Raw genomic sequence first — 16,427 nt, forward strand, 5'->3', positions numbered from 1 at the left:
TAATTAATATAACAATACTTATAAAAAATGAAAGCGGCACCTTCCTGGTCAAACTGATAACATATATATCATGTCCAAATATTCCATTGGAAGTGATGGTTTGCTGATTTCTTCAAGTTCTCAACATCTTCCTTATACAGCAAACGACACCCACATTTGACTACTTCTAACCCATAACACCCATCATAACGACATTCTGGTTTGAGGAAAATTCAACTTCATTGCACTGACTAATTTTTGTTTGAGCAGCAGACAAGTAAACAATATAAAGATGAGGTTGATATGGCTAAACGGAGCTCCCTGCATAAAATCGGAAATGGAGCATTCTAGATCCACAATCTTCAAAATAGCAGAAGAACTCATGTTTACATGCCTTTGGATCGACATGATTCACCAACACCAAAACACAAGGCACATCCTGCCAACTCATCAGTTGAGGGCCGGCTGTGACGAAGTTGAATTTTCACGAAGAAATGATTATTTGATGATCAAACCATGGTGAGATTTCACTCCCTGGGGCAACTATCTCAAATCTTGGTTTTGGATTAGGCATTGTCAATTCCTGCATGGAGAGATTGATATGTTCAATAATTAGAAGTAGATTTCATGATGTTTGATTCCTATCCTTAACCTTCAGCATTAGGAAAAAGAAATAAGAGTGCGTTTGGATGCATAATAATTTGGATTTGAACCACAAAATTCCATTTGGATATATAATCCAAATCGAAATTCATTTTTATTATAACCTTTTATAATTTCAAATTCCCTATATAGCCTAGTTATTTGAGAATGACCATTTTTTCACGTTGACATTACCAGTGCCTTTGTTATTCTCACCACTCCCCTCATCTCTCGTATCATCTCTTACTAGCTGAAGAACAGTGATAAGCTCATTATTTCCGATCTGTTCTTTTTCTTCAAATCTTAGCTCTCTTTTTCCTTTAAATTTGTTTACACTATCTAAACAAAGAAATTTAAATGCATGGGTTTAAATTCAAATCATTAATCTAAACGCTACTTAAAGATGAAGGGAGAATGGATCGGTCATAGAGGATGACGGCATAGAGGATGAGGGCACATACCTGAATAGCTCTTCTAATTACCATTACTGGATCTGTAACATCATTGATGCTTCCAGTGACATGCACACGCTTGGTCGCTGCAAGGAGATTACATGGCCTCCATGGATCAAATCTAGAAGTTTCTAGGGAAGTACAGTTGCTTGCATATATCAGTTCAATTGCTGAGGGAAGCTGAGGTAAAGATTGTAGCTTTCGACAATATTCTAGGAAAAGATCTTGTAGCCTTGACAGCTTAGATATTGTGCTTGGCAAGCTAATAAAATTGTTTCCAGTTAAATTTAGACAGCGCAAAGATGATAAGCAGCCAATATCACTAGGAAGTGATCCTTCAGAAAGATTGCAGTACTCAAGTCTAAATATTTCAAAGCATGGAGACCCATGATTGTAGGTATTTGGAAGCCTGTGGAAACAGGACGACTCTGAAATAACCACTGAAAGGGAGAAGAAGCAAGTTTGCTGACTTGGACACTAGCCCTCTGCATCCCTTAAATGATAAAACTTGAAGATTTTCCAGCAAAAAGATGGATGAAGGTAGTTCTTCCAAAGCAGTTCCACTACCATCAAGATTCTCCAAGCACTTAACTTCCTTTAATCCCTCTGGAAGCTTAGAGAGTTTTGAACAACCGGAAATGTTGAGAGTTTTGAGTGACTTCAAACTACTAATGGTATTTGGAAGACAAACAAGTTGTTTGCAGTCTCTTAAGCTCAAAACACAAAGACCAACCAAGTATCCAATTGATTGGGGCAATTTTGTATGGAAGTTCCCTCAGCATAAAGAGTCGATAGACAATTCATACTCTCCCAAACTCTGGAAGTTTTTTAACTAGTGAGCAGCCAGTAAGAATTAAGTCCTCAAGGGAACTCATATCTATTTTTGTTGGAAGTGTTTTAAGAATCTCACAATCTTTAAAATTAACTAGAATAAGTTTCTTGTGGAGTGCAAGGGATGCATGAATCTCAACTAGGCCTGTACAACCTTCCAAAACCAGTCTTTGAAGATTAGGAACCCCAGAAATATCTGGGGACCGCAGGAAGTTCTTGGAAAAGCTCAGATCAATGAACTTCAGATATTCCAGAAACTAAACAAAAATGAAAGAACAGAAGAAGATTATCTTCCAAAACTCTTCTAATGCAGTAAATCGTTTAAAAGATCTTCACAAGAGAAACTTACCTTTATTCCAATCCAGAGCTGTTCAATTCCACTGTGAATCATTTTAAGGTCAACAAGTTCATCTGGATTGATACTCAGTGGCAGTGTTTTTAAGGGACATCCTCTCCAGTCAAAAATTTTTAATGCACTAGGAAGACATTTCACCCCTAGCGAAGGATGAACATTATGTAATATGAGGAATTTAGCTCACTTGTCTTTGAGAAGCTTCGGGGTTCCAGCGTGTTTCATGCTGCTGGGGTAAGTCCAAAACTAAACCTTGGATTGCAAAAGGAGGGAACAAATAATATCTGTCTTAATGATGAAGCATTGAGATATAAAGTATGCTACAGTCCTAATGAAAGGATACATGTATCACATTCATCTAACCTATAATCAAAGCTACCTTTAAATATGCAAAAACCAATGGTTATACTCCCTCCAGTTCATATTATAAGATGCTTTCTAAAAGGATTTTTTGGTTCTTAATATAAGGCAGTTGATGAGACATTAATTATGTTTTTCTAATATTACTCCTATTTAAACTCATTAACTATGAGAGAGAATGCAATGCAAATCTGAAAAAATTAATTTAAACAGAGGTAAAATTGAAAGCTTATTTTATTTTTAGACAAAGGTAATAACTTAACCACTTCTTTCCATGGTTCCGGTGAGGTAGTTAGAGTCTCAGAAATGGCTTATAATAGGGACCGAAGAGAATACATGTTTGTCTCTCTGTGTGCGCATGTGTTAACAATCAAGGAATGAAACATATAAACTCCCTCTGTTTTCAAATAAAAAGAATTTATCACATTTCCCTGAATTGTCCTTCATAAAGTCAATGTTTTATTTTCACTAAACAAATTTATTTCATTGATTACAGGGATAATTTAGTCCAATTTTTTTCATTTCAGGCATAATTATTACTCTTAACTAACATTCTCGGACTGTGTGAATTGATCATTTTCTCTTATATTTGAAAACAAATGGAGTACACTACAATCCCAATGAAAGGAAAGGTGTATTCATCTAATCTATAAATCAAAGAAACAATTATTTATGCAATACCAATACCTTGATTTTTGTGTGTGATATGTGCCTACCTTATTTTGTACCAATACACGATCAATATCCTCTTGAGACCACAACCTACTACGTTTGCCAGGATTATTAGGAGATTCCTCAAAAACAATATTCCTGCCCATTTCCTGAAGCAAATCATGCATCCATAACTGATTCAATTGCAGTTTGACCAGAGACTTTTCAGCAAGAGTTTCGATTACAATTCCCGGACATAGACCACAATTTTCCCATATTTCTGTCACTCGATCTTTATCCATCCCTTTGAAGAAACATGCAATATCTAGGAACATGTTCTTTTCCAAGGGATGTAATGCATTGTAACTTATCTTAAGTGTATCAAAAATTTTTGGGTCAGGAATTTCTTTGATTTGTTTCAATGCACAGTGCCATGTTTCTACTCTTCTTCCACAAAGAAAGGAACCCAGTACTTCAAGTGCCAATGGAACACCCGCAGCATATTTGACCACTTCATAGGATAAATCCAAATAACCTTCTCCAGGATAGTCTTTTTTAAAGGCTTTCCTACAAAAGAGTTCAAGGGCTTCATCATTGTTTAACCCCCAAACTTCACAGTGTTTATAAACCCCATGAGCTATCATCAAGTGCTTGTCTCTTGTTGTGACTACTACTCTGCTTCCAGGACCAAACCATTCATAGTTACCAGCCAAACTCTCCAAGTGCTTCAATTCACTCACATCATCTAGAACAAGTAGAACTTTTTTCTTGCTTAGAAGGTTCCTTATGTTCTTTTTTCCTTCATGCAAATCATAAATATCAAGGCTTCCAAAGCAAGATAGAAGCTGTCTCTGTACATGAACCAAACCATTTTTATCAGAAACCTCCCTAACATTCTCCAGAAAGATACTAACTTCAAATTCACTTTGAATTCTTTCAAAGACTGCTCTAGCAATGGTTGTTTTACCCATCCCGCCCATACCCCAAATGCCTATGAAGCGAACACCTTCTGGTTCTGACCCCATACCTAGACAAGAGTTCACTACCTCCACTCTTGCATCAATCCCCACAAGGTTATCTGAGCAAGATGGCAATTTGGGCTGTAATTTTCTCTGTATGTCTTCAACCATGCTTTCAATGAGTTTTGATTCATGCCTGTACGGTATGGGGAAAAAAAAACACAAGGGAAAAAAGCCTGATTGAGATATGAATAAACCATATAATAAAAAGAGCAAACCCAAATATCGAATCTACAGCATTCAGAAACTGGCAATGCAAGGAAAACAATTTATCAGCATAACCATGCTTCATGAGATTAATAAAAGTAACCAATTACATAAACACATAATAATGAAAGAAATTGAATTACAAAAAGGATAACATGTTATTATACCTAAGCCATCTCTCAGTCTCAGGTAAAGAAAGAGCAACGTAAAAAAAATAAGAAATTAGACAAAAGGTGGGAAGGAGGAAGTTGGAAGAAAATTGGAGAAAGGGAATTCAAAATGTTCTAGTATTAGGTCTTTCATTACCATAGGTAAGATATTCAAAGAGAGCACAAGGGGCAACTTAAAAAAGCATAACTTTAATAGTAAAAATACATTATACTACTAGCTAAATTCTAATCCTAGTTTATTTTTTATTAGAATACTTTATTCTTAATCTCGTATTTTGTATATTCATCTATAATTCTCAACTTATCATTATATTAATATCTTCTCTAATCTCTTCCAATCCTCCAGCATTCTCTTTTATTGGTAAAATCGTGACCTCAAGTATCGAAGTAGGAGAAGAAAAATCCATCTTGAAGCCTCATGTAAATCAAACACCACTTCTGCAAGATATGTTAGCCAAGACAACTTCAGATTGTCCAACACATCTCTCTGACAACAAACTTGACTGGATATGGCAATTGAGTTGGTTAAGTCTAAACTTTACATTCTTCTATTTGTGGTTCAACTTAAAAGATTTTCACATCCCAATTAATGATGTAGCTGAACCGCTGAACTTTGAGTCCTTGCATTAGTGCAGTGCTGGTAAGAAACCTACAAATTCAGAAACTGCTTAAAACATTGCATTAACAAGATTTTAGGAATATTGTTAACAAAAGGTCTCATTTAACAATTTCCATGAGTTTTCTCTTTGATCTTCCTTTACTCCTCTTTACAGGGTTATTGGCTTGATACTCAGTAGGTTAAGAATCTTGTGACTTTTGTTTTTGTTTTTTTTTTCTCCGAGAGATTATGGTTAAATTTTTGTTAGTCCATGATTTAATTTATTATTTTGTTAATTTTTGTCATGAATATTTTCATACAAATCCTCTATGCACGATTCAATCTATAGGCCATCAGATTACTATGGCAACACTGCATTGAGATGTTCAAATACCAATTTCACTATTAAAAAAGATAACTAGGTTAAATGCGAAGCAGACTTACTTATCCTTGGAGTCCCAGCCAGAGATTTCAGCAACTTCTTTCAAAGCATCCCTCCATACCTTCACTTTTTCCCATTCAAATCTCTCTTCATGCTGTCTAAAAGCCTCGGCGAACGATCCCCTTTGGCGTCTGACATCAGAAGGATCCACGCCATAGAAGACTGGAATTACCGATTGCCTTAGATTTCTCCTGCACTCAACGATCTTTCCGAGCTCATCCAAACACCAACTGGAATAAGCATAATTGGGCGAGAGGACGATGATTGCGAACATAGATCCTTCAATTGCTTTGAGAAGTTCCGACGAAATCACTTCTCCTCTTGGTAATTCTGCGTCGTCCCTGAAAGTCGTGATTCCCCGTCGATGTAACTCAGCATACAAATGATCGGTGAACCCTCTGCGAGTGTCTTCCCCTCTGAAACTCAAGAAAACTTGGTATGCCCAGCGTCGAGCTGAAGAAGAAGGTGAAGAGGAGGGGGAGGAGGAGGATTCAGCAGAAGGGCGTGCCATTAAGAAATCTCGAATACTTGCTCTGCCCAGCTTTGAGGATCTTTCTACGAGTAATGTTGCTGATAAATAGAAGAGAGACACTTCCACTAGCAAAGCACGACGTCTGGACTCAAGTCAATGTCAACGCGATGCTACTCGCTAACAGTACTCCATTTTCGTGGAAACTGGGAAAGCAAAATGCTGCCTGCATGAGAATAATAGTTATAAGAGAAAATTACAATTAGGTCCCACATATCAAACTTAAATATCCTCTAGAATTATAAATAAGTCAAATTATTATAAAGTCTTATGATTTTTAGGAGTAAATAATATTAAAACTGTAAAGACCTATTACCCTTAACTTATTAAAAGGGAAGAAAAGAAGGAATAAAGAAATATTTGGCTCATTTTTGTGTGTGGTGGAGACCTTATTTTGAATTGTGAGGCATGATTAATGTCCCACTCTATCTAAAACTAGTTATCGAACTCCCTCTCACCTTTTCACTGTTGCGTCTTCGAAAATCTTTGAGTGAATCTCTTCCTCCCTTTCTTCTCTTCCGAAGTTCTCGCCCTTGAGTGGCTGCATCTTGTCAGGTTTTGGGTTAGTGAATCATCATCTTGGGCGTGGTCAACAATTTTGAATGAGTCAACATTTTGTTCAAAGACCCAGGGTACAATCTCTCTTCATCCTTTAATTTCTTTACTTACTCGACTGCCCTATTTGCATATAAATCAAAACTCTTGCTTGTGTTTGTAGCACAGTGGTTGGTTGCATTTGCTGTCAAAGACCTTGCATTACTCCCATTCTCTTTGTATCTCTCCATGCCACCAAGTTCACTTTCCCCTCTTTTTAGTGCTTGTTGCGATAATTTGTGAAATGGAAAAATCATTGTGATGGTTGTGATTGTGAATTGTAATTGATTGTGTGCAATGCATATATGTTAGTAGGACAGTAAGAAATTCAATCAAGAGGGTAATTAACTACAAAATGAGTATATGCTGGTGATAACTAGGGTGTAGGACAATAACAAGTGCACTTAGGAAATTGACAAGTAGTGTATATGGAATTAACAAGTAAATAGATATTTTTTGGTGACTGGTGACAAGTCTGTTGAAGGTGAAGAATAAGTTTAGTTAGGAAATTGACACGTAGTGTATAGGACATTATCAGGTAAATGCATATTTTTTGGTGACAAGTTGGGTTAGGACAATAATAAGTTGACTTAGGAAATTGATATGCAGTGCATAGGGTATTAACAAGGTTCTTGATGCAATTGAAGCTACTGAGAAACAAATACTTACTATAACCTCCCAAGCTGTAACCACTTCTTGATTAACCATTTCTTGATGATCTTCAGAACGATATCATTCTATGTGTCTATAGGTCTAGGCAAGCACCAATGAACCCAATCATTCTGAACATGTTCTTTAACCCCATCAGCAAATGAAAATGGATACATGTAAGATCCTGGATGCCCATCTGCCCTTATCAATGCTAGCTTCGTCACATCCAAAACATCCAATCCAAATCTCTCACCATTATTAGCCTTATTAGCAGTATTGGAAGTGTCTATAGTATTTTCTTAGTGCAGTATTAGAGAAAACCAACATAAGAAAATGAGTTGTCTGGTTCTCAAGACATGAACATGATACCAATGAGAGCTTATTTCTTAAAAGGTTAAAAGTTCTGACATTGTAATTCTTTTAACTCATTTTTGTTGGAAAATTTGGTGAAGAACCCTTGAAAATGATGTCTTATTATTGGCCTAAAAGAAAGAATTAAATTTAGTATAAATTGCAGAAGCCAAGAAATACTATTAAGTTTAATATCTTGGTAATTATCAAATTCTACACATGATACCCATGTTTTCATTAGACTTTCTTTGCTAGTAAAACTCTATTTAGAATTAAAAAGTGTGATATTCTGGTTATTTGCTGATGACAAGTAAGGTTAGGACATTAACAAGTTCAATTAGTAAATTGATAAGTAGTGGATGGGGCATTAACAAGTAAGTAGTTATTTGCTGATAATAAGTGGGGTTAGGACATTTACAAGTTCACTTAGGAAATTGATAGCTCATAAATGCTGACCTAAAATAAAAATATACACTGTAAGAAATTGAGCATATCATCATCTGCAACAGCAGGAATTGGACGACTTCAAGGCAACTCTAGCAAACCCCTAAAGTAGTTCAAAGCTGAATATGCTACTTGAATCTAAAAATACATTTCCTAAGGTAGAAACCATATAATAATGTATTAAATTTGAAGTCTTAAGTATTAGTCAATGTAATGATAGTTAGATTAATTAGTTAATTTAATGATGGCTATAATGTTCATATAAGCATTTGGTTATGAAAACCATAGTAGGCATGTCTATATATAATAGAGTGCATAGAGCAATAACACAAGCTTATCTTTCGGATCACTGATGTCTGCATTAGGGTGAGGACAATAATAACTTGACTTAGGAAATTGACAAGTAGTGTACAAGACATTAACAACTGAATGATTATTTACTGATGACAAGTAGGGTTAGGATATTAACAACTTGTCTTGGGAAATTGACAAGCATGCATATATAGTTGTACATGTAGGTGGTTAATGTGTGTCATACGTGTTGTGATTCTAATTTTGACTAATATTAAACTTTGTAAATTTTCAATTGACTGTAGATGAAGGGACAAAGGAAGGCTAATATTTCTGGTTATGCAAACTTTGTAGAAGAATTCTACAAGAAGAACAAGGGAAAGTATAAATCAATTGGTGAAGGACAGGGAGATTTGACAAAAGCATGGGATAAGTTATTACCAAGAAAGAAGGAGGAATACTCAAAGAAAGTAAAAAAGGAGATAGGAGAGACAGCTGCAAAATATATTGTATCCTTTCACACTCGTCACTCTCCCAGTCAGTTTTTAGATGTTGCCAAGTATGTTAGGGAAAGGACAAACTAAGAAAAAGATGTGAGAAGATTGGCTTTGACAAACTACTTAATATAGGATGTAAGAAAATACACAGAGATATCTATGAAGAGTTGATGTATGCACTTGACCCCCCAACCCAAGAAATATGCAATAGAGGGAAAGTAAGAAAAATGAATGCAAAGGATGTACAAATTTTGATAGGTGTAAGGAATAAAGGCAAGGAGATAACTGGAGAAGTAGATATTAACGACAAATCATTCAAGCAATTGAAGGAAACTTACTTTAGAATGCCCTACAAGAATATTTTGAAAATGATAACATCTAGGAAAGAGGATGCTCAGTTCGAGTTATTGTTTCTAATGTATACTTTGGAAACTTTGCTGTGTCCAATAGCAAGTATAGGGGTTAGTGACCATGTTTTAAAGATTGTACATGAAACACATAAAAGAATTGGTAAATACGATTGGGCAACATATGTGTTGAATGAACTATGCAATGAAGTGGACATGTGGAAGCAACAACTCAATAAAGTGAAAATGACTGCAAGGAATAACATTGGAGGATGCATATATTTCCTTATGATAAGTGTGTTGTTGTAATTTATAATTTGATAAAATACGGGTTGTTATATCTTAAGAGTAACATGTCAAAATTTATGCAGGTATATTGCTTACAGTATTTTCCCTTTAGCCAAGAAGAAGCACCTAAGCTCGATGATGCCCTCACATATTGGGTTGAGGAGAAGGTTGTTGAAAGGGTAAAGGTAGAGAAGAAGAGTATTCGAGGCATATTGTATGATCCCATGAGTATAGATGGTAGTTCTTCTACCAAGTTTTATCCAACATGTGCTTTTAGTCACCCAATATGTATAGAAAGTGGTCTTGCATTCATATAGCAATTTTCCCTTACTAACACATTTTTTTATAGGAAATAAGGAAGATATATGCAAGAGTAGTGTCTACACTTGGTGAGGAGCTTATGAATCTATAAATGAAGCTTCTATGAGATTCAAAAAACGTTGACAAGACACAAGAAGAGGGTGATGAAATAGAAGAAGAAGCATATAAGGATTTTGAAGAGGAGGATGAAGAAGAGAAAAAGGAAGCCAATAAGGATAATTCAAAAGAGGCTAATAAGGATGAAGAAGGTGAAGGAATAGATGAAAAGGTTGATAAGAAAAGCTCCAAAGAAGGTAAAGAAGAAGATGAGTAAGGAGATGAGGTGGATGCTAAACTAGGTGAAGAGAAAGATGAGAAAAAATTTGAAGGGGACAGGGATGAAGGACATAAGAAAGAAGCAGCAGGAAAAGGAGAGGAGCAAAAATCTGTGCATGAGAATGTGGATGAAGAGAAGGAAGCAGAGGGGGAAGTAGGAGAGTTAAGCAAATAGGATGATGAAGCAAAAGAAAAAGAAGCTATAGAAGGGATTAAAGAACTACAGATTATGGAATTAAAAGAACCTAGGAGATCAAAAGGTATAAAAGACCTGCCATGAAGTCTCCTTAGGTCAGACCTAGTCAGAAGAGGAAACTGGCTGAGAAGGAGCATTTATTTCGAATCTGCATAGCATCGTATAATGAAGACAAGGGAGGGAGGTAAGTCATCACACTTAATCAAAATCAAACCACCTAAACTTTGTTTTTAATCAAATGGTTTTTGTTTTCTTTAACAGGACCTTTGTGCAGAGGTATAGATATTTCCTAACTCGTGTTGAGCTTCAATATCTTGGTGGAACCAAATGGATCAATGATAGGGCATGAAACCTATAGTCAATGAAATCATTTTGCCACTATACGGATATTAACTTACTGCTCTTGTAATTCTATTTTGTCAATTTTAATTTATGACAATGGTTGCCAGGACATTAGTTAGAGATCAAAAAGAGAATGAAGGCAGAGTTAGGAGGCACATTTTTTGTTCAAATTTTATAGGAAAAATAGTAAACAACCCTTGGTCCTGGACTTGGTGACAATAGCAGAGAAATATTGCCTGAGCACTTGGGATATAACATTAGAGATTGTGACTTCATTTTGATCCTGCTCTATTCGTTAGTCATTGGTGGTGCTATGTCTTCGAGATCAAGACAAAGAACTTCTATGGTTTTGGATTCGTTGGTCAACATTTCTGAGTATGAATGGAGAAAGAAAGAGGATGATAATATTAAAAAGGGCAAGAAGCATGCTGAGAAGAAGAAGAAGAAAAAGACAAGCAGATGTGAAGGAAAAGCTAGTACATGCTTGTGTATGTTTGCACTTGTCAATTATTTCATATTAACTTGTCATTTCCTTATGCATAGTCATTAATGGATATTGTTAACTTTTGTATAGAGGGATTGCTTCCACCAAATTCTCTTTGCTGTTAAACCAGATTTATTTAGCGATGACACGAAGCTTGATGTAGTTTGGCCTAAAGTTCAAGTACAGAAGGATACGTAAGTGTTATTTAGTTGATGGATTTTTCTTATATTTGAATTTACTTTGTCTATTATTGAGTTTTCTGATTTAGTACTTTTGTCAAAAATTTTGATTATAGTCATTAGTGTGGTGTACATGTCATCATATGGTTATAGTTGTGGGGCAACACTTACTTAGATGAAGACGGTTATGTGATGTCAGAATACTCAGACATATGAATGTCTTGTGAACTACTTGGGTATAACTTGCGAACTACAAACCTATGATATTTCTAATATGACTATTTTATTCCTGCAGGATGACCTCCGACATGTGAAGGTCAAACTATTGTGGTAACTTGTCAATCATTGCAACAATGAGAAGAAACCCACTGTGATGTCTATGTTATCAGGATCCTACAAGGACAAGAAGAGAAGATAGAAGGGCTATTCAAGCTATGAATATCATTTAAGATCAAATCAAGGTAAAGCTAACTGTAAAATTACACTTTGTAAATGTTCTTGCTCTATAAATGTACCGAAGATGTACTTACTTGATTACATAGTGTTATCACCTTTGTAGAGGCTATAATTTTGGATATTACAGTTTGTAAATTCTAATTTCAATGGTGATTACTATTTTTAATGCTTATGTTATGGTGTTTAGTGGTTGAAATTTTTAACTGAGACAATAATCATTAATAACTACAAAAGGGGGAATGACAATAGGGAAAAAGAGAATGACAAGTTTGGTAGGGGGAATGACAACTGGGTGGGGGGCATTCACAACTTAACATTATTTCATAAGTGATAGGGACCCTGGTAAATGCACAATTATCGTTAACAACTGGGCAAGGGGGAATGACAACTGGTTGAGGGGGAATGACAAGTTTGGTAGGGGGAATGATAACTAGATGAGGGGCATTCACAACTTAACATTGTTTCACGAGTGACAGGGACCTTGGTAAATGCACAATTATCGTTAACAACTAGGTAAGAGGGAATGACAACTAGGAAAGGGGGATTCACAAGTGATGTAAGTTGAATGACAACTTCTTATTCATTCACTGTTAACAGGGCTTACACTAGTATTTACAACTTCAACATGTAGAGCAGCTGTACAAGCATTATCATCCATGCATTTACACAATATTGACAACCCATTTCAAAAATAACTATATGGGCTGCATGGATATACTACACTTTCATATGCATTTACAAAAAAATACTATATGCATTTACAAAAAAATACTATATATAAAAAAATACCATATGCAGTTACAAAAAATATCAACTACATAATAAAAAAAATTACATCTTCCCAGCATTAATTAGCATGGATTAGGGTTCTTGTAGGTACTGAAAGTATGACCAGTCTCATGACATCTTTCACAATGTAAAGCTTTTTCTTTAAAAATTAAGATTCACGTCTTTTCGTCTTAGGTCTTCCTAGAGGCTTTCTAGTCTTCGGTGGCTCCAAGAATGTTTGGGTTAACATATTTGTGGACACTTGGGCATGAAATATCATGTGTGGACACAAGCCTCATGCTGCGAGCATAAATTTTCTACTGTGATATCAACTTATAGCATTTATCCACAAATGTGTATACATTTTCATGAACCAACTTTATTGCTGCACACGTATGTGCACAAGGTATTCCACTCATTTGCCATGCCAAACAAGTGCATTCATGTTTTGCAATATCTACAATCAAATGAATTATTCCATTAGGAGAAAAGGTTTGTACTAAGATCCAATTTTCTTCATAAAATTATGCATGCAAATTTTCAACCTTCACAACTTGCTCCATCAATTTTGCCTCTATATTAAGTCCTACCCTATCTTTTCAATTAATCATAGCTATTTTGGATGTCAGTATTTTGTTTTTCAATTTCTCCCGGTGCTCATGTATTAAAACATCAACATTGTGCTTTCACTCTTTCACACTCCAAGCATTAAATGATTTAGTAAGATTTATTGTAATGTTATCCCATCATTTATAAGGAAACTTACATTGTGCCCATCGATCTACATCCCCTTAAGCTTCAACCCATTGTGCCAATTGTAGACTGAACAATCTAAAATTCCCCATGGCAATATTAAATTCTTCCTCATGCCTAACATAAGCAATAGCATCCAGTAATTTGAGTACAACCTCTTTGCTATTCCCCAACATCCTCCTTTGACCTCTGTTGATTTTTACATATTCAGAACTAAAATTTTCCTTCATATGATGGTAGTAATATGCATGTCTCTCGCCACTGAAAATAGCTTGCATAGCCCCAACAATAGTATTATGCCTATAAAAAACTAATATTATCTCAACTGATCTTATGGTGTCTTTGTCATTTTTGAGAAACTATAACCAATCTTCAAATGTTTTTGCACTCATAATAACATATGCTAGCAAAAATAGGTCATTGTCCACATCATAAGTAGAAGCTACTAACAATGTTTTCTTGTATGGACCACTTAGAAAGCATCCATTTATATGAAGTATGTGTCAAAAATCTTCTAAAAACTCAAAATACAGCATTCATATGCAATGAATAATCTCTCAAATCTGTTGCTATTAGAGGAATCCCATTTTGCAATTGTCGTTGGATCAGTTTTCCTTAATCTATCACAAATTCAAGGGATTATTATACAAGAATCTTGTGAAAAACCATGTATATCTCGCAACGCTTTTTCTTTTCCCCTATATGCTTGACTGTATGTCAATCGCACACCATACTCTCTATATAAGTCTCTTTTAATTTCATTCATACTCTTGTCTATAGTACACCTCAAAGCATCGGCAATGATTGGTGAAGTTAAATCCGCCCTTGCCCAGTGTGAAACAATAAGCTTGTCCTGTGCATTATGGATGTGCTTACCATTGAATCTTGTTACCCTCAAAAAGTCACTATGCTTTTCTATTGAATATGCTACAATATTTCATGGACATCCCTCAACTTTGCACTTAGCAACAATGTAATATCCAAAAAAAGTTGGGAGATGGATTTTTAGTTTATAGAAGTATGTGTCCAATTCCATTAGTTAAAATAAGTATAATAGGAGTTGTTTAATATATTAGAACACCATATTGATGATTTTGAAAGTGGTTGGTCCATGAAAGCTTTTAATATCCAAAAATTGTCATAAATATGATAGTTGGGAGAGGTTTATGTGCATTAATGATGGTTTATGTTGTTAGTGATAATGTGCATTAATGAAATTTTAATGAGCCCATTAGGTATAAATGGGTAGTGATTACGAGTGGATAAAAATAAAGTGTGTGGAGTTATATGTTGATAAAACTTTAAGAGTAGACAATGATGATCTTCTTGTGGTATGAATGTAGTGAGGTTAATTTTTGGCACCATTTGAGCTTGTTGAAACTTTGAGAAGTTAGTATAATGAGGAGTAAACCTTTGATCTCTCAAAATTTTGAGGTAACCGAGGGAAACTTAACTTTTATGGTTGAATATTAATTGTGTTTTGTGAAATATGATGAATGATTTTAATGTATGATGTATGTTGCAATGTTTGACTTGTGAAATAATTTTGGGAAAGAAAATGTCGATTTATGCCACTTACTTGTGATTTAAATGTTTACTAGTGGCATATTGTTACAAAAATGGAGATTTATGATATATATAATATGTTGAATGTGTGGAGTGATTTAAAATGAGTGTGTGAGATTGGTTGCCATAAATTTATTGTTAAAATGCATATTATGTAAGAAATTTGTATAGCATGATCATTGGCGAGAGTTTGTCTAGGGAGAGGAGTAGATTGGTTGAAAATTCCACGTGGTATTAGTAGTAACCGTTGGAATCAAGAACCCTACAATAAATATAAAATCATTCATTAATATGCGCACTTTTTTTTTAAAAAAGAAATGATTACACTTCAAAAAAATAAAAATGTCTTATATTTTTTAAGGAAGGGAACATTTGTTTTTAAATTAATACCATTTTTTCATCTTTACTCATATTTAACAGGCTGTTTCACTCTAAAATAAATATAAAGTAATTTATTTATAGGGACACTTTTAAAAAAATGTAATAATTACACTTCAAAATATTAAAAATATATCACATTTTTAAATATCTAATCTATCAAAAAATATCTTATATTTTTATTCATTAATATGATGGTGATCTTAAGATTATCACTATTATTTTATTTTTCTTTCGGCTTTTAGTAAAATACTTTTTTATTTTTAAAATGAACCCCAAAAAAAAAAAAAAACAGACAGCTGCCGACGTCTGTTTTAATGTGTTTTATTAAAAGGCAATCATTCACGTAATGTTGAAGGATGCTTAACTCTTAAGCAACACACTTCTCTTTTTGCAATCCCCAAAATTTATTCTGCAAGCGCGCATGCTTATAGCTTTAATAATTATCAATTAAAGTTACCATCAAATGCTAAGATCGATTGGTGCGGGTCATTTTAATTTAATTAAAGGTTTTGAGTTTAAGTTTTAAAAATACAATCAGGGTGATAAATCCTCTAAGAGAATGTGGTAGAGGCTTCTTTTAAAAATAAATTGACCTAATCTCGACCTGAATTAGTCTGCCCCCATGCTTGTGGGCTAGGATACCAGAAGCTATTATGCAAAACAAAACAAAAAAAGTTATCAATCAAGTTAAAAAATCATCTCTAGTAACGTTTCAGTTAAAAAAAAAAAAGATCTCTAGAATAGGACAATAAATAATCTTATTTATTGCTATTATTATATACTTTTAATTTTCAATTAATTTTTAATTATATATTTTACAAACTATAGTTAGATCTTTAAAATTTAAATAATTTTTAATAAAATCAGTATATATATGATTATTATTTTATCAATATTCTATCACAATCAATAATGAGTCATTTTTATCATTAATTTTTTTATTCTCGTGTAACTTGTAAACGTCCTCCTCA

The 16,427-nt window shown here is 34.4% G+C and overlaps 1 pseudogene; it reads right to left on the minus strand.

Moving 5' to 3' along the window:
* Positions 1–406: 406 nt before the first annotated feature.
* Positions 407–6,366, minus strand: LOC129295057 (TMV resistance protein N-like; annotated as a pseudogene).
* Positions 6,367–16,427: the final 10,061 nt, after the last annotated feature.

The sequence above is a fragment of the Prosopis cineraria genome, unplaced genomic scaffold (assembly GCF_029017545.1).
Source record: "Prosopis cineraria cultivar Desert tree isolate PC_DT_omini unplaced genomic scaffold, ASM2901754v1 PC40, whole genome shotgun sequence".
NCBI lineage: Eukaryota > Viridiplantae > Streptophyta > Magnoliopsida > Fabales > Fabaceae > Prosopis > Prosopis cineraria.